The sequence below is a fragment of the Salarias fasciatus genome, chromosome 14 (genome assembly GCF_902148845.1).
Source record: "Salarias fasciatus chromosome 14, fSalaFa1.1, whole genome shotgun sequence".
Lineage (NCBI taxonomy): Eukaryota > Metazoa > Chordata > Actinopteri > Blenniiformes > Blenniidae > Salarias > Salarias fasciatus.
Genome location: NC_043758.1, coordinates 17,331,623 through 17,350,736, shown reverse-complemented (window position 1 = coordinate 17,350,736; position 19,114 = coordinate 17,331,623). Strand labels below are relative to the sequence as shown.

The 19,114-nt window shown below is 43.8% G+C and overlaps 1 protein-coding gene and 1 long non-coding RNA gene across 3 annotated transcripts in view; both read left to right on the top strand.

Annotated features, from left to right (window-relative positions):
• The window catches only part of clmpb (CXADR like membrane protein b), a 71,738-nt gene that overhangs the window by 17,146 nt on the left and 35,478 nt on the right, over window positions 1-19,114 (top strand). The gene's annotated exons all lie outside the window — the stretch shown is intronic.
• On the top strand, window positions 913-15,262 carry LOC115401026 (uncharacterized). The gene is made up of 3 exons (XR_003932851.1): window positions 913-1,695; window positions 3,092-3,097; window positions 15,066-15,262. It is a non-coding gene; the product is annotated as an uncharacterized LOC115401026 (long non-coding RNA).

The window sequence follows — 19,114 nt, the reverse complement described above, 5'->3', positions numbered from 1 at the left end:
TGTTGTTGGACGAGGCGGATGTGAGAGAGAAAGATTAAAGTGACGAAGACCAGGAACTGAACCAGAGGTGAATAGGAAGAAAGATATCAGGAGTGGACATGTTTACATTCCTGCCATTCCTCAGTGTTCTGCATGTGCTCGCTGTGGACGGACCTCATGATGTATCAGATGAAGAGACACGCTGAAACTCACACACAGCTTTTCCTCAATAAGCCTCCTTTCGCAGATAACCCCTCTCCAGCTGACAATAGCAACAGAGGCATAAATCCTGATCCCAACAACAACAGCAGCGGTGGACGCTCTCGTCCTTCACTGAAGTCACGTCAGCACATTTCACTCCTCTCTGTCTGTGCTACAAACCCGTCTTTTTTATTTTAAAACGGATCAGTTTTCAGAACGGCGAGCATCCTGGTAGGACACGTTGGGGCAGGTGGGTGATTGATCACCCCTTCCTGTCACTGGAGATCAATTGCCATCCTTCGTCTTCTATTGAAGATCTTGTTTCCTGCATTTGCCTCCAGCGGCGTGCCCGGTGACTTTAAATTCCCACCTGACCCCACCTTTCCCATAAGTCAAGCTGAAGGTCAATGCCTGTTATTAATTTGCATGACCTTGTTGACTGCACCGTCCTATTGAGCCTCTCCACAGCGCCATGCCTGGATTGTCTTTCACACCGGCCCGAGAATAACTTCCTTCCTGTGCAGGGATCAATGATATAGCATGGTCCGTGAGAAATATTATGCCATTTCGCTCACAATAATGACAGGAATCCCAGACAATTTATGCTACCGGGCAAGAAATCAATTCCCTTAATGTAAATGTAAACCTTTCTCCTCCTGCTTCAGTGTCTTCACGTACACTTCCATACATTAATACCGAGGAGGTTACAGTAAAGGCATTTCGCGTGTATGGATACGAATATCACCAATATGAATATCACAGCGCAGCTTTGTGATGCATTACGCCACGGTTCCTTATCACAGCCTCTCACCATGAAGGAATAGCACATTTCAATCATTCTGTCATGGGAGAACTATAATCTTTTTCTTCTGCGTGGCATATGTCCTTCCACTTCTAACTAATCCTTATTATGCCTCAGAAGCGAAGGTCATTGTCAAAGCCGAGGGGTGATTAAGTTAATCCACTTGTTTTCTGAATCCGATTTACCTCATTTTCCAAACTAGGGAACAATGTTCCGGCACAAAGACATCAAGATGATAGTGTGGCACGCATTAAGGAGGAGGGCCCCAATGCTGGAGAGGCTTCTATTATCTGTCTACATCATCTGCATCCCATTCTGCTTCCCGGTTCTATCAGAGGATTTCTAATGACTGCATTCAAAGCTATCTCTGCCGTGTGGAGCGAGCCGGAGTGAAAGTGAGAGGACAGGATACAAGTTAAAAGCGCCACAATCGGTCTTATTCTTGGATCAATCCATGTCACTGCAGTATAAGCCACTACCCGAGTGAGGCACATTACCCCGGTGAGTAGGAAACCCGCGCTGCGGCCGGCGAGCCACAGTGAGTTACGCAGTGCAGTGGCATACAGTTGACTTCATTAGCAGGTCCCTCCCTTCAAGGGGATCGGTTATTTACTACCGCATCGTGCAGGGACAGATGCTCCACAGATATTAGACTATAGAGATTTGTGCAGGTACAAAGAGGTGCGTGTGTGTGTGCGTGCGTGCGTGTGTGTGTGCGTGTGTGCACGCTTTGAAAGAAAAGCTCTTTTTATCCCTTATAGTCAGCAAATCTGGCTGAAACTATAATAAATCCTGAGATAAGTATATTTAAATTCAAGGGATGCAAATAAAGTGATTATAATGCATCCGTGTGTCTGAGAGTAAAACAGTGTGTGTGTGACTGCCTAAAAACTTGCACATGTCTGTGTTACTCCACATTTGATTTCATGCAAATCGGCATTTATGAATTTTCCGGTTCTAGATTTATTAGAGAACATGCTTTTCAGTGCTTTAGCGGCACCGTTAGCTTCTCCCTGTCTGATCTGATCACTCTTTCCTGCCTTATCATCTCTTGGCATGAAAGTGATGTTTTCCCAGGGGGTAAATACAGTTTCTTTAAATATACTCATGTTTACGCTCATCTAAACAGAATGTGGCACTAAGACATTTTGAACGATCTCCTATATAGTTTCTACTGATCGCCGTGTGTGGCGTATGTTTAAAGGTTCATAGTCACAAATTCATGTATCATTCTGCAGTGTGATTTGAACTACAGCCAATTTCACTGGTCCCTGAGAAATTGCAAATGCAGTAGGTTTCCAGAGTATTTCAAAATATTGGCAAGGCTTTGCAGCTTCGCAGGGCTTGGCAAATATGTTTCTCTAATTTCGAACAAGTTGGGAAAAAAAAATTGTAAGATTTTGCTTTGCAGAATAATTTTAAGATTGTCGCAGATATCCCCAACCACTTCTAAGTTAATTTACACAAATTACACAAATTACAAAGTGTAACAAATTTCAGCACATCAGCCTGGTTTTCATCCAGCAGCTTTTACACATCTTTGATCAGCTCTAATTCGCTGGATTGGGGTGGGGGGGAGGCATTTTTAAATGACCAAGATTTCAGGTTGCCTTGCATAGCCGTCACAAGCATGTTATCTGACTTCTTTTTTTCCCCATACATTTTTGAGCTTTGAATAGTCGTGAATTACTGCACCCGAGTTAGATTAAGCTCTGGGGGCAGGTTAAGGAAAGGAAATAGGTCTCCATATGGATGCAAAAAAAAACCCCAAAACAATCTTTAATGAAGATAAAAATCCAAAATGAATAGTTTAAACAAAACCACGGTGAAAATGGATACAAAAAAAAGATTCACTAAACTAGGGAACGATACAGAGACAGACTGACCACTGCAAGGAAGGACGGCATCATGCACACACAGAAGGAGAAAGAAAATGAGACACAGCTGGCTCAATCAGGTGCGGAGCTAATCAAGACATGGGCGGAGCAAATAACCACACACACACACACACACACACACACACACACACACACACACACACACACACACACACACACACACACACACACACACACACACACACACACACCGGAAAGGATGAACAACGAGACACAGGTGTGATGAACAGAGGAACATGAATCAACCTATGAAAGTCTAGAAATAAAAATAACTATAGAATTTATAGACGGAAGAACATGGCAGAATGTGAACTGGCAAGAGATGTGAATGTGGCACTGACAAGAGAGAAAAATACTGAAGCAACAAACAGTAAGAGTGAATGATATAAGAATAAAATGCTGTAACAGTTAGGCCTTAAATGGCATCAACAAGCAGAAACACTTGAAAATGACAAAAGAAAATGACAGACGAGTTGGTAAACTGTCTCCAAACGAGTTGCACGATGCAATTCAATATTACAGAAAATCGTTGCGCTATGATTATTGGTGACATTTATTTTTTCATTGCTTTGCTTAACTCAAAACCATGTGAAATACACAACACTATTGTCACAGAACCACACGTTAGTATTATTTTAAACAATCCAGAGTTCATTAGAGGAGGTCCCATGTAAAACCTCTTTGAAGGATTTTGGTATCTTCCTTTAAAATCTGCAAGAAAAAAAACCAAAAAAAAAAAATAGCATGCAATACATGCGAGTGATTTAGCTGCTTGGTTGAAAAATAGTAATAATCATGATCAGTGAAATTAATCAAAATGTGCTTTTATAACAGTGACGTTTGGTGTTGAAATCCTACTTAAACTGCAGCGAGCCGACATAACTGTGCCGTTTGGATTTCTGTCTGGTGGCAGCCGAAGCTGGGTTGCAAATTTTTATCGTGCACTATATCACAAGTGTGAGGCATGAAACACAGAGAATGAGGAGACAGGGAGGGAGAGACGGGGGGGGGGGGGGGGGGGGGGGGGGGGGGGGAAGAGAGAAGCGGGATGAAAAGGAAAAAAAGAGGAGTGACTGGATGTGGGGCAGACAAATAAACAGAGAGCGGGTTAAAAGAAAAAAATGAGGCGCATGTGGGGGAAAATGCAGATGTTTTGGGGTGTTTAACAGATCCTGTTGTGAAGCTCTCAGTCACTCATAATAAACAGGCCTAATGCACAATTAAAAACACCTGGAGCCCCTCTGTCACTTATTAAGTGAAGCTTACGATCCCTATGATCATCGTGTGTGTGTGTGTGTGCACGCGTGCGTGCATGTGCTCCTCCTTTGCTTTCGGTCTATCACCCCCACAGCTTTGCAAATGAAGGTGTGATGGAGCCAGAGTGAGATCTCTCCACAGCCAGAGCAAACACCATAAACAGGCATTTCAAACACAGACCTTATTATTTTTTTTTTTGGGTGACGGGTGTGTTGCTGCATTTTAAATCACACCGCTCTGATTCCCTTCACAAGCGCCCACGTTTACTCCTTCTGAAATGATTTGAATCATAACATCCTTGTCCCTTTACATGAACGTCTTGCTCCCGCTCCGAACAGCGTTGGTTACGTAACAAAGGGGAGGGAAAAAAAAAAAATAGCACTTGCTTGCTCCGAGGTGAAGAAGCGAACAAGTGACATATTTGCTTGAAGAGAATTCGAAACAAATAAGGGTCACCTGGGAAGAGTTGTTTTTGTAGTTTTTGCACCTTTAACTTGAGAAAAGTGCTCAGATTGGTGTGCTCAGTCAATATTGATAGTCTCTTTCAAAACTGTAAAAGAATGAAAAATTCATCTTGTCTGTGAAGAAATGAAAGTTTAAATATTAAGCCTGAGTTACTCTGCAGGCTCTGGAAGCCAGAATTTATTATACTGGCTTGGGTAAAACACAAAGCAGAAAGTAGATATTGTTTCTGTCCTCATTTATTTAAATGTGTGTCTTTTGGCTTTGGACCGTGAATATTATGCAGCAGGTTGCACAAAGTGTGTTTTTCTTGGACCTTGCGGGGAAAGGCGGAAGCTTAGCGTGAAAGCTGCAAAAGCTTTTATCTTCTGTTGTTCTCCAGCTCGTGTTTTTGTTCTCTGTCGTACAGTCTCTGGTCGTTAATGTACTGTAGCTGGCCTCTGGAGGTACGGCGAGCTGAAAACCCACAAAATTCTCAAGTATTCCACTTTTCTTTGTTGCTCTTTGTTCCTGTTCTTTGCCACCCAGGGTTTTCAGCGTCTGCTTCATTTGGCAAAGCAAGCCTTTTAAACAAACCTTTTGAACTCGGGCTGACTTAGGTTCATTTAGACAAAAAGCAGAGGGAATAATCAATCCTCGGAGTCTCACCAATCTAAATATTTTAGCACCTCTGATGCAGAGTGCGGGGCAGGAAAGAGGGAACTTTCACCCAACACTTTCTCAAAATATTCCAGCTCCGCATCCACCGTGATTAAGACCCAAATTAATTATTACAGAGCATTTCATTAGAGAGAGAGAAAAAAAAGTGCTGGGGGAAGCTTATCCGCAGCCCCATTTTGGTGCTTTATTGTTTTCTGGGTGACTGTTTGTGATGATGAAGCAGTGTTGGTAGTGGCCAGTGTGGGAGTTGATCCCGATCACTCCGGTTCGCTTTCCAGATGGAGCTCCTGGTGGCCATTTCCGAGCCACAGCACAGTGAAGTAGGAAACACAGCACACTAATGACAGAGGGCCTTAATGGTTTAAAACGTTAAACCTTGTCTCCCCACACATCCTTATGGGCTATTAGAGTTTATGTTAATTAGCTTGTTTAACAGCCCGGCTGACCTCTCCTGGTCTGTCTAATATGTGCCTCTTTGAATCCGGCTCTGTCCAAATGATCACAGGTGCTTTCATCAGGGGTGACCAGGAGCCTGGCTTTTTAAAGAGTGCCATTAGCTGATACACACATCTTTCTTTTTTTTTTTTTTCCATTTGCTGGGGTCATGGCATATTTTATTAACCCCTTCCCTTCAAGGAAGTTACAGTGCATCTGCCCAGGACCGTGACTATTCAGCTAAATCATTGCCTACTTTGAGACTTTAGCAGGCCCAACAAATTATCTCTTGCCTCACCCTGGGAACTAGAGAGCAATGATCCATTCCAGTCAGAGAGACACCTCCCCCATTACTCTCAAGCTGAGCTTGGCACCCGTCACCCTGCCGTGCTGGTCACAGATGGAGTGGACTGGAACCCGTTTGCGTGGACAAAGGGATGTTTATGTGCTTTAATCGACCCGGAATGGATGAATCTGGTAAATTTGAGCAGCTGCACCTGTGTGCTGAGCACTTCAGACGCCATTTACAAAGGAAAAAAAAAAAGAAACTCGATTTACAACAGGCATTGCATCACCAGCAAGCACGTCTTGGAAAATTAGCATGGCTTAGAAGCAGACAATGACAGTGAAGCTGAATACTCAGACACGACCGATTATACCATGATTTATTGAATGAAAAGCGGTTTTGATTCACAGTGAGCCATTGACGACTAGCCTCAGAGGGTAACAGAGTGTGGTTTATGCTGTTCATTGCCTGTCTTTGAGGAAAAAAAGAGACAAAGACTCCCATACAGCTGACGCTTGCGTACTGTTACAGGAGCAACAACACTTTCCTGTTTTCTTCTTTCCGCTGTCTATTAATCTTTCTCTTCTGTGCCAGAAGTAATCAGGTTGCAAAAACATAATTTTTTTTCAAACATTTACAACGACCGCAATCAAACAATTATGAAAGTGGCGTTGCTTGGAGATACGCCGCAGCACAGAGAGCCACGCGACACCCAGGAGGTGCACCGCATCAAGCTTTGCATAATTGACACAGCTAGTTTCCATTTACTTCTCCGAAAGCTACCTATTTTGACGTCTCATCGCCACTTCATCTACATTGCTGCTAATTTGCTAATCACAATAAAGCTGCTAACAATCCGAGAGGAAATGAGAATCTCTTGATGATAGCCAGCTTAATTTCTCTGGCATGCAATCAACATGTTCCTATTCGTTGCCAGTGTTTTTTTTTTTTTTTTTTTACCCACCTCACTGTTAATCTATTGAGTTTTGCTTGGATCAGCTGCAACCCTGACACAGGGCTTTCCACTTTTAGACTCTTTCGTCTTGGACTTTGAGTAAGTGACTCAGCTGGTATTGTTAAAATGGAGACCTGAGGAAAAAGTGTATCTTAATGGATCATCTGAGTTTTTTGGTTTCTCTGTCGCTAATGGGCTGAGATGTATTGAACCGGTTGGGTGCCAGATGTTTGTGGACACGCAAAGAAATATGGCACATCTGCTCTGTGCAGCGCACTGCAAAATGGAAAAAAAAGCCTTGCACGGGCCGAGTGGCTTTCTTCTTGGCACAGTATGTTTATAAGCAACTGAACGTTAGTCCCGGCTCACTTCTTCCCAGAGCTTCATAAAGAGCTTCAACCCAAAGTCATCAAACACTCCCATGATGTGTCACCATGCAGCTAGAACCAGTTAACTTTTTTTTTTTATTATTCACATTTGGACAGCATACTGGAGTACTACATTCTGACAATTCATAATCTCTGAAAAAATTGAATTATTAACTGAATTAAACCCAAAGTTCACATTTTTTCAAACATTTTTTGGAATTCAGATTTCATATTTTCCAGACTATTAAATTACATCTGAATATAGATTGGATCTGTCAAAAAAATGGGGGGGGGACACATCATATAATTCACCATGGGGGATAAGAAAAATTCATATTTTGATGTCCAGATGTATGTAAGACAATACCAATAACCCTCGACTTGTCGTTTTAATATTGAGGCTATTTGTTTGAAGTTAGTTTAGTAGCACTGTATTTTCGGGGTGTCTTTAAGTGTTTCCTGATGGTATAGTCGCATATTGGTACCGTGGTGTAGTCACTGACCAGCCAAACAATTTAAAAAAAGGTATATCTCCAACAATCTCAAAAACATATGCAGCTTCTCCAGGAATGACTCCTCATGCAAATTGAAGATTAAAGCACAACATTTCATGCAAAATGGCTTCTCTTCAGGCTGAGCCTGTTACTGTGTTTGGAATTTCACATTTCTTTTTTTTTTTCTTTTTTTCTTATTATGTCAAATCATATCTATATGGTCATAAAGCCCTTCACTGACTCGAAGGTGCCTACAACGTTTTTTTCTGAATAACTTAAGATCTTGACACCATGACAGCACACACACACACACACACACACACACACACACACACACACACACACACACACACACTGACTGAGTCAAGCCTAAATGTCAGTGACTCAAAAATCCTGCAGCTCATTCTAGGAAAAGGATTGCATTCAGTCATGATTGATCTTAAAGTGTTAAAACTGGAAAGATGTACTTTGTTTCATCCAACTTTAAAATACATTCTAATAATGATTTTATTAGTCAGTTTGTGTGACAATTTCTACTTTATTAATCAACAGTGTATTGGTTAATATTCAATTCTCCATGTGTAAAATATGTATTTTGTGCACACTGTAGACCTTTTTTCCTAAATGCGTTTGACACGCTCACATTGAATTGAAAAACATATTTGAATTCAGGGAGCATGAAGAGGGAAGCTAATCAAGGCAATTAGCACTCGCTGTCTGGAGTGCAGCTCCACTTACTGCTTGTTAAACTGGCATCCGGTAAACTTTTGCAATCATCTCATCTGAGTTTCCTCCATAATGCTAATTGTTTCTTCTGCTTCATGTGTAAAATCACCGATATCGCCGGCAGCGTGATTGCTGCCACCGGCAGAAGCTTGACTGCTAAGAATCGTGCGATTGATTATAGTGAAGCATCGCGCTCACTTGTCCCATCACGCCCGAGGGGGTCAACCACGGGGCTTGATCGCTGACCTTCCGGGTCCGGCTCCGCCGTGCTCGCCCTCCCCCCCCCCCCCCCCCCCCCCCCCGCGCCAATGAAGGATTACCTCTTAGCGTCACAGGGAGCACCCATGCGTCCCTGAGGCTGATTAAAACACAGGTTGATGGGCGTTATTTACAGTGCCGCCGCGTCCCTCGCAGGACTGTGTGTGCGCACGCACGCGCGCGTTACGTTTTACGTGTGCGTGCGTCTCAAGGACTCTGGTCCCGGCAGGCTCCTGGCCCCATAACCTCCTCCCATCCCCCCCCCAGCCAGGCAGTGGATTACGTGAGGGAATGAGAAAGGGTGGAGTGCAGTTGGCTGTCATTTCTTTCTGCTGGACGTGTCACCTCTTTAGCCTTGGTGAATAGCGAGTTGAAGGTTGAAGCCTGCTGACATACACTGAGACCATGATATGCCAGAATGTGCTGTGTCGGTGTGTGTCTGGGGCCTATTAGCGCCCACTGTACGTGTTTGTGTGTGCGTGCCGGCGTGCGCCCGCGACGCAGCACCTTTGAAGACATTGCAGCTGATGGCTTGTCACTGATAGTGGCCCCAACGTGAAACGAAGGTCACCGTACTCTCTGGGTTTCATCTGGGCCTCTCGCAGGAGTACCGCTGTAGCTGTCAGCTAATGAGACAGTGAAAGGGAGCGAGGGAAACAGGAGGGAGATAAAAGAGCTGAGAGAGAGCAAAAGAGAGAGGGAGATAGCGTGTTAATAAGACGGTGGAAGAGGTGAAAAACAGGTAAAGGAGAGGAAAGAGGGAGATAATAACTGGAGAGACAGAAATATGGAGTCAGGAGTTGGCCAAAACAAAATGTGCGAGGCATCCGAACGGCCGCTAGAAAGGAGGAAAGAGAAAAACAAGAAAAGCTGGGGAGAACAGCAGAAAAGGAGTGTCAGTGATTTGGGAGATGAGCTCATAGGAAAGCAGCAGACTATGGGGACAAGGAGGGGCAAAAGCAATGAAAACCTTCACTTCCATTTTCAAGGAAACTGTAAAATGGAGTTTCAGAGAACGGTATGGGAGGGGCCTGCTGCAGTCCGTCACATGCTACACCCTCACTACAGAAAGCCCCATGCCCTCGCTTATTTACGCGCTCTCCGTCCTCTCATCTTTCTGTCCGCAGCTCACTGTCTTGCTTCCTTTTTGACGTCCTCCTTTCTTTGTTTTTTCCCCCCGTCATTCCTTTAGAAAGCGCTCCGAGACAGTGTCTTGAGGCCACCATACTCAAGAATGATGGATTGGGTCGGGGGTGCGGGGAAGTGGAGGGGGGTCGCGGTGCACTGCAGTGTAGCATGACTGATGGGAACATGCATTATTTTCCTGGAGGGCTCGGCCAGTGAGGGGCACAGTGTAGCGCAGCGGTGATGCACGCTGAAAGGGCCTGCAGGGCGGAGAAGGGGACTCGCTTTTACTGCCGTTTCTGTTTCTCTGAATCACGACCCGCGATGGCTATCAACGTGTTTTTGCTAACAGGAACGACAGAGGAGGATATTGGCAGATGTTCAGGTTGAATTGCATTTGCTCTTGATGGTTTGCTAAGCAACTCCTGTTCTCCTCCACAGACTTCAGAGCAGTTAACTTGTCCGTAAAAGGCTGTTTGGCTGAGACATTACCCACTGACTCACCACCGCCGCCATGGGAAGTCATCCCAGAACCACTTGCCTGACAGTCATACATCTTGCATACGCATAACTTTCGCCAGCACCTACCCAGGATTCTGCCTGTTTTGTTTTGTTTCCTTCTCCAGGGTGAGCGCATGAGGAGGAATCATTTTGCAAAATAGCCATAAACATCCGCCCAGCTGTTCCTGCGGGGCTTTCGCATTCACATCATTGTGTTTTACGGTAAAATCAATATTCTGGACTGTGAATTTCCTGTGACTTGGTAAAAAGGGGGGGAGAAAAACTCTGTAAATGTCGCTTCCATTACACTGCGCCTGTCATGCTGTGCATATGTACTGTGGCCTGGGCCCGGCTCATTCATTTATAATAAGTCGGTTATGACTCCCCTGAGTCATTCTGGAGACTTGTGTCTTACTGCTCAGTCAACCAGAACCTCCTGTTGGAGCAGAAAGGCAGCGAGGTGCCACCATACAGCGTTTGAAACGCGAGCAGAAGTGCTGCTGGGATATTAGCATCCAGTGCATAAGTGGGTTAAAAAATAGAGTTCTATTTAGCACACAGCAGTTGGTCATAATTGTGAATGTTTCATTACAGAGCAGAAATGCATAAAAGGAAAAATTCCAGCTGTTTTGTTTTTGTTTTGGGCTTTTTTTTTCAATGTGCCTTTTGAACTGCGCCCCTTGATAAACCATCAGATTGCTGTCATGAAGCCTCTCAAACTGTGCAAAGCTGGAGGCGGGTGATTCCCGGCTGATTCCTTGGTTCATTTGAGGGGGCACAGGGGGGATTTGGGGCTTCACTAGTTATGCGGTTGCTTACACTGAATTTGAAAACGTGAAATGAAACCATACTAACACACATTTTTTTTTAAATCTATGAACGATGTAGGGCACAATTTAATTTCACCAAAATCCATACATGACGCTCCACATGACACTTTGACTCACTTTCCCACAAAGAGACAAATTGATTTATAATTAAAAGCTTTTAACCTCCCATTAATGCAGACTGTTCCATCGCTTTATGCAATTCATGTCATTAGGTTATAAATTCCTAATGAGCATTCAGACTAACAGAGATCACAGCCGCGGTGTCTACAGCCAGTGAGCAGTGTTTTATTCCAATCACTGCTATTATTGTGTGTTTGAATCTAAATGAAGGATCGCCAATGCCAATCACGTTTTAAATAATATTATATCTGACGTCTGTAAACCACGAAACAGCAAACAAATTCATGTAAATAGGAAACGAGACGGAAAGATTTCTCAGTGGTATAATTTTTCAAGCAGCAGGAGCCTTGAATATCTATATTGAGACAATTTTCATCAGATAAGCAATTTGAGGAAATTACTTTTTCACCATGTTTCTGCCAGCAAGTCCAGAGATACAGAGTCCAATTTTCAGAACTCATTCTAAATCAAACTTTCAAGCACAGATGAGCTAAATTGTTACAGTCACTCTCCAATAAATATGCTGTTGGTCTTCTGCGCGCAAACAAAGTAGTAGTTTGAATCAAGTCAGCTGACCCTAATGCCAACACCTGACCAGAGAAATGTACAGAAACAAGCAGCTTCTCCAAAATATAACAAGGAATATGCTGTGAAGAAAAAAAATACGTAGTGTTTGAAACTGTTATTTTCCAAATAGTAATCAGTTACAGTAATGTGTTCCCAACTCTTTAAACTGCATCCAAGACCTTGACATGTGCTGTTCACAATATTAACACCTTGTCTGTGATAATTCATCAGGCTTTGGCTTATATAATATGATTAAAACAACAACATGCTCATAGATGAAGAACCAGGCCAAGTGGTGTTTCCATTGTTTGAAGAGTCATCATAATATTGGCCGTCATCGCAGTGCCAAAGCCCACATTGCACCCTGTTAAATAGCCGGACCTCTGCAGGACCCACACATTAAAAAATGTCATCAGTCCTGAACCAGCAGTCTCAGGCTCAACTGCACTTGAACCCAGTCCCTACAAAAAAAAAGAAAAGAAAAGAAAAAAAGACAGTGTTTTAGTTTTACAGTTCAGGAGATTTATTACATCTGCATTGGCCTCTGTGTTTGCCACCTAAGTATCTGTGCAGGATGCAGGATTTCAGTGCTCTGGTGAGCTGTTGAGCATTCAGGTTCGTTCATTGCTGTGCTTTAGCGTCACTTGCTTTTCTTGGCGAGTGAGTCTTCAGCTCAAGTTGACAGCTGATTCACTTTTTCCACGGCCAAGAAGGTAGACTGACTGTTCTGATCGAGGTAATCTACCTTTACTTCTGTTCTTTATGCTTTTTTCCAGTTCCAAAATAATTTTGTTTTGCAACATATTATTTTGACTCATCCTTTGCGTACTTACCAGCCAACAACAGCAGATTAATTATATTTTGAAATGATTCATCTCAGTTTGGATTTAACAATACACTGCACATCCAGTGGATGGTGCACACTGTTTTGCACCAGTGCACACATGCATCGTTTAAATTCTGTTTTATTTTTATTCTTTCCCCGTTTTTTCCTTGACACCTCAGTTTCACATCACCTGAAATTACTTGACCAAAGTCCAGTGAATACAAGACTGACAAACTTAAAGGTGTAATACAACATTTTGATTTCCGGGTGGATCACCTAAATAATTGGTGGGTCTGTTTGTCAATCATTCTGACGAGCTGCTTTCGTAAGGCGGTTCTCCGTGCTTGCGCCCAATCAGCTTCTCCCTTTTGCGCATGCGCATTCAGAGTGTTTATGTAGCCGGTGAGCTTCTGAGCTCGTACTTACCGATGGCGAGTCTGACATAATGAAACTGTAGCTGTTTCGGAAAAAAAAGCTTTATTTATGAGCGAGGTGGATCGCAGAAACTGTACAGAGCCGTGCACACCGGAGAAGAGGAGATCGCGCTCGTACACTTCCGCGTTTTCTGGGAGAAGCAGGAGAGCCGGGCGGATGGTCTGGCGCATGCGCGTTGTTCAAAAAGTGAGTAACAGACGTGGGGCTTCGTCTTTTCGAGAAAATGTTGTATTCCACCTTTAACACAGCATTGTAGTGTCGTTCTTGAACTACGGTACTGTTGGTGAGAGGGGCTTAGTTCAAAACGAATGGCTCAAAGACAAAAGACCTGATTTAGTTCAAACATCAGGAAATTTGTAGGATGAGCGGAATGACATCAATCTACTGAAACTCTTCAGTTTTGAGAGAGAGGGAGTTTGGTGGACTGTGTATAAAAGTGTTCATCACCTAAACATGAAAGAGGGGAATCACCAGACCATCCAGCTTTACATCTGATTCTGCGCGCTCCATTGCTCATCTGTGCTGCTTCATCCCACATACTTCATCCGACTCAGGGCAAAGGGGCTGGGTACACCCTGGTCAGATCGCCGGTCCATCCCAGGGTAAACCCTGCTTACACACACTCCCATTCACAGCTGTGGGCCATTTAGTTTAGATATCCTAAAACGCTCATAGAAAGTCCACCTTCCTTCATTTGTAATGTTGTTTTTATCTATTTTGTGTTCAGATTGTTTTGTCACAGACAGAATTTGAAACATGTTTCCTTGCTGTTCCTTCCCACTTGGATTTTTCATGTACCTTTACCTTCTGCCTTTGGCAGTTTGCAGCATTTCGCTGTAGCTTGAAGGGATTTTATTAATTCTATTAAGTCTTTCTGCTGCACGTCTTGGTGCCGTCGCTAACGTGCAAGATTTAGTTGTACTACACTGTATCATACAGTGTCTTGTCCAATTAACTGTATATGCAAAACAAGTGCCAGCCTATTTTCATGACAGCGAATGGTACTTTTCTGGACACGGATGACTTGAGATTTATAATGAAGACGGGGCTTAGTGCGAATTAAGTTTAGTTGCTGAGAGACTGGTGACACACACTACGTTACACACCGCGCTGGCAGTCCCACTGCCTCACCTCAGCTCAGATCTCGCAGGGATGTCTCAGGTGTTGGTTTGTTTATTTATTTACTGAGTGTGGGAACGGAGACTTTGTGAACAGAATAGGCTGTCGTCAAATGACTAAAACCTAAACACTGAGAGAGCCCACTTCATCCCGTCTGTCGGCCGCCATGTGTTCTTCCTTTCCCTCGCCTCTCCCCGCCTCTGTCTCTGCTCTTTTTCTGTCACATGCCTGCTCTCGTATCTCTCCTCCGTGATTTTCCCTCGCCGTTCACCTCCATCCTATTCGTTTTCAGTCTACTCTGGTTTTTTTTTTTTTTTTTTTTTTATCTGCATTTATCTGCATTTTTCCTCCATTTTTTTTCTCTTCCCTCCCTCCTCCTCCCTCCTCTTCTCCTGCTGTGAACTGGTTGGGCTGCAGAGAACACAGAGCCTCAGGACAGGATGTCAGGAAGTCAGCTCCCATGAAAGGCAATGGGTCGCCACCATGCCTGTATAAGGCCAGATGACTGCCCAGTGTGTGTGTGTTTGTGTGTGTCTTTGTGTGTTTGTATGTTTGTGTGTGTGTGAGTGTCGTAGTAAATTTTCGTACCACTGTGTGCTCTCTTGCGCACACACATGCAGGCTTTTATTTAAATTAATTAATTAGTTTATGTATTTATTTATTTATTATTAGTTTTTTATTATTACTATTATTATGGCATGTGTGGCTGTGCGCGTGGTCACTGGAATACATGACGTATGTGTGTGTTTGTGCGTCTGCAGCCCAGCAGCAGGCTGACATGTGCCGTGCAGCCACAGGGACCGAGGGGTTCTGCTCCCTCTCAGCTAATCCAAACAAAGCTCAGGCTGAGCCAGAATGAGGAATGTCTGCACTGTTGGTCATAGACGCACAGGGTCAACCAGGATGACTGTGTGTTTGTGTATGAGACACACAGAGAGAGAGAGAGAGAGAGAGAGCGAGAGAGAATGAGCTTGAGACCTGGTTTGTGTTTTTCCATTTTCTGACGTGTGTGTGTGTGTGTGTGTGTGTGTGTGTGTGTGTGTGTGTGTGTGTGTGTGTGTGTGTGTGTGTGTGTGTGTGTGTGTGTGTGTGAGTGCAGGTCAGTACGCTCACAGTGTACTGTGGTAGCTCGCAGGAGCCTCTCGGTGTGCTGGCTATTCTTATCCCCAGACTTACCTGATTGCCTTGTATAGTCAAAGACAAATAATGAATTAACCCTTGCCTGCACTGCAATCGCACGTCGACAGAAATAAAGCCATAGTTTCATAGCTTCAACAGCACTGCAGTGACTTTACTTCTCCGCTTTTTGTTTACCCATCTTTTTCACATATTTATCTGATTTTGAGTGCTTTCTCCAAGAGACTTGGACAGCTCATTCTGTTTCCCGACTTTTCATTTGACTTTTTTTTCCCCCGTTTTTTTTTCCATTGCACTAACATTTGCGCAACGCATTTCCATTTGGCTCTTTTTTGAGATTCCTGCTGCATTTCAAAATTGCAACCACCAACGCTGGAACTGCATTTTCCCCAGAGTGACCGGTGAAATACAGGCGAGGTTTGGAAATTTGACTGGCTGCCCGAGCCGGAGGGATCAGCGACAGCGAGACCAACGCATGTCATGAGTTTTCCCGTCCTCTAACGGGCACCATTGCTCTACACGGAGTTTACCTTCATGGCTTCCAATGAAACATCAGCGTATGCCTTTTGTTTGGAACTTAACGGCACTAAGAATAAAAAGACTTTGAAGTAAATATCTCTGTTGAAATTCTCATCTTGGTTGAAGAAGTCTGGCATTTTTCTACAAAACACTTCTCTCTGCAGGAAAATCCACGATGGTGGTACTCTGAGTTTGAATCATGATGTGTGAAAATCAGTAGGCACTTGTTTTTGCTGTGATTTTCCTGGAGCACCATTGTGGTCAAGAGGGTATTATAAGACCCGAGTGGAGCCAGCCATTGCACTCTCGCAAGATTCAACGTTAGTGTGACTTCAGTCAAACAGGAGAAAAGAGTTATCAAAGAGTCCATTATGTGATACTGGGCACTCTAGGTCTTTATCAAATGATTCTGTAATGTGTCACAGATGCGTATGTGTGTGCATGTGTGAGTGTGTGTATAAGAGAGAGACAGCTACATAGAGTATGTATCTGATTAGTCTCCATGTGCCTCAGGAGCCCGTTGGCCATGGACTTTAGAGCAGCTGTGACTGGTTTGACCTCTAACCTCTGCATATTTTACTCCCGGGGTAAATCCCAGCGCACTGCACACGCTTCCCCAGACTTGATATTTATTTTCTTGACTGTATCACCAGTGAAGTCTGTAATATACTGTATGATCCGTGTCTGCCGTTATGGAGGCATTTGTGTTGTGGGACCAGTGCTGTCAGGCCAGCTTTGTAGAGCTGTTATAAAACTTTGCAGTGCGTCAGTGGCCCTGCAAAATGTTTTTATGTGTGGTGGTAATAATGGAAAATGAAAAAAAAAACAAAAAACATTATTTGGCACTGAAAACCAAACTTTTACCTCCTGTGCACTTTCTTTTATACTCCTGATATAGAATCCTTGGCAGTCGGGAAACAATGCAGCAGAGGCACAGCCCATTTACAATAAGGATCGGCCCATTTGCAGTGGCACATGTTCAGACTCTTTAAATACTTGGAACGGACTCTGGTGCACTGTACCAAAGCCTGGTCCCAAAATGGGAATTAGTAAAAACACAATGGAAACCATAGATACATTATGTCCAAGCACAGTTCTCAGAGACACACACACACGACTGTGCCATTTCCACAAGCAGGCCAATTAAAAGCCAGTGACATTCAGGTGTGGGACACAAAGTGACATTAAAGCTAATTCCTGATAAAACCCAGTGACATTACAGGAACCGTCAGACAACTGGAGAGCAGGCGTTCACTTTTCATCTTTAATCTGCAGTGTTCTTCGGTGAAGAATGGGAGAGGAGATTCGCCAGTGGCAACTCTGTGTCAATGAGCAGCCTTTCAAATGTCATTAGGCATTTTTCTCTGTGCTTTAGCAGCTGAGATGGCCTCCGTACAGTATACTGTAAAGACGGGCTCGGGGGATTGAACGGGAGGGACACATCCTCCTCTGACTGGCCGTGATCAGAATCTAAACCACCTTCATTACCGAGGACATTAGCATGTTGGATGCATCTGTGATGTATGTGTTTAACACTTTATGCATGCAGAACAGAGACCCGCGCACGGGTGTGTTACTGGAGGATGTGCACGCTGTGTTTGAGTAACGAGAACCGCACGTCGTTACATTAGTTATTCTGAATGGATCTACTAAGCAAGAAGGGGAGTTTCCCCCCCACCCCCCTCCACCCACTCCCCTATTATAGTCTCTCTCTCTCTCATGTTCATGCAGATGTTATTCCCACCCTCCTCCTGAGCATTAGTGAGCAAGGCTGCAGGAGAAGGACAGCTCAGCGAGGAAGGACACCGGGGCTTGAAGGTCGAACCGTGGAATCAGTAGCACATTGCTTAGGGCAGCATTACTCTCTCACTCAAGTGTGTACATGAGTATTTATGAACTGGCAGGTATGCGCAGTCTAAGACGCAGGTGTGTGCGTGTGTGTGTGTGTGCGTGTGTGTGTGTGTGTGTGTGTGTGTGTGTGTGTGTGTGTGTGTGTGTGTGTGTGTGTGTGTGTGTGTGTGTGTGCAACATTTTTGTATGCACAGTCTTCAATGTGTAATTAGGTATGCGGTCTTCGTCTACAGTATATATAGGAAGAGGAGCGGACATGTGTGTTTGCTCCTAAAGACCTCGCCCCAGGCTAAAACTCTTCTGCTCATTAAACCTTACAGGAGCGGTCTTCTTTCCCATCACTCGTGCACTGCGAGCCTTAATTAGTATACGGTGCAGCACTGCGCTTGCACCAAATGAACATCTGCATTAACAAATTCAGCAAATCTCACTCAAGATGTGCTTATATGTGCACATACCATATGCTGATACAGACGCACACCGTGAATGCAGCGATGTCGCATGTGCACACAGGCGCAGACACAGCCGAGTGGTAGTGACAGATCTCAGGTGGAACAAATTCCTCGGACTCGCAGACTGACCTCCTCCTCTATCCTCCTATTAGCCTGGCCTCTCATGCAGAGCCACAAGTGTCACATCACATCATTGCAAAGCACTACTAATAGAAATATTAATATGGGAAAGATGAGAGAGAAAAGCTTTTCTCTCTCCCTCTATTTCTTTTTCCCCTCAGCAAACAGATTAGAGCCTAATCCGCCGGGATAAGGGGAGATAAAATGTTCCTGATTGGCTACATTGGGATAAATAAACACATGTCTGCAGCAAATGGATCCACATTGCAGAAGGCAATTTCTCTCAAGTCATTTTGTCTCCTGTTTAGTCCTAAAAATTCTGCTTACTTCTTGATAATTGAATTCAGAGCTGTTTTCAGGGGTTTTTTTTCTATGTATTTTAAGATTAAAATCATAATCAGAAAGATCAATCTTCAAGCTTTAAGAGAACTTGTTTCTCAAAAAAGAACATATTAGATTGGTGTGCAAATTAAATTTATTCATTCTGTGTAACACCAAATTCCATTTAATATGCCTGTTTGAACTGGTGTCTGCCAGGAGCTTCAAGACAGTCCTGCAGTCCAGCCTGGTGCTCCGTTTCTTTTCCCTTATGATTTTCTTTTTAACCAGACATCATTTTGCTTGAACCAATTTGGACCTGACGCTAAATTTGCAAGCTTGTCTTTATGATTGTTTACTTTTTCTTTTTTTTTTTTTTTTGCACAAAGAGGTGACTGTGGACGGGTTTCTGA